An 861-nucleotide genomic window follows, 5' to 3' on the forward strand; every position below is an offset into this window, starting at 1 on the left:
CACAAAGGAAACAACAGTGTTAGCATCATCAGTGCGGGTAGAAATTGCTTCCACCCATTTAGAAACGTAATCTACAGCTAACAATATATAAAATTAACCATTAAAATTTGGAAATGGACCCATAAAGTCGATGCCCCAAACATCAAAAAGGAGTCCAAACCAAGAAAATAGGCTCGGAATTTATCCAGAGCAAAAATAATAGCAAGAAGTTCTTTCTCAGTAGTAGTGTAATTAGACTGAGCTGTGTCTAAAGTCTTAGACGCATAAGCGATTACAAAAGGATCCTTACCTTCACGCTGAGCCAATGCTTCTTCTACTGCATGGTTGGAAGCGTCGCACATTATTTCGAATGGCTGGCTCCAGTCTGGTCCTCTCACAATTGGAGCTTGAGTCAGGGCGGTCTTTAGCTTATCAAACGCTTGTTTGCAATCCTCACTGAACTCGAACTCAATATCTTTCTGCAGTAATCTGGATAAGGAAAGTTCTACCTTACTAAAGTCCTTAATGAATCTCCGGTGAAAACCTGCATGGCCAAGGAACGAACGGACTTCCCTCACAGAGGAGGGGTAAGGTAAACTAGAAATAACATCCACCTTTGCTGGATCTACAGAAATGCCTGTATTAGACACAACATGTCCTAGTACAATCCCTTGTTAGTGCTACCTTACTAAAGTCCTTGATGAACCTCCGGTAAAAACTTGCATGGCCAAGGAACGAACGGACTTCCCTCACAGAGGAGGGGTAAGGTAAACTAGAAATAACATCCACCTTTGCTGGATCTACAGAAATGCCTGTATTAGACACAACATGTCCTAGTACAATCCCTTGTTTAACCATAAAGTGACATTTTTTAAAATTCAA

The sequence above is a fragment of the Arachis ipaensis genome, chromosome B04, assembly GCF_000816755.2.
Source record: "Arachis ipaensis cultivar K30076 chromosome B04, Araip1.1, whole genome shotgun sequence".
Lineage (NCBI taxonomy): Eukaryota > Viridiplantae > Streptophyta > Magnoliopsida > Fabales > Fabaceae > Arachis > Arachis ipaensis.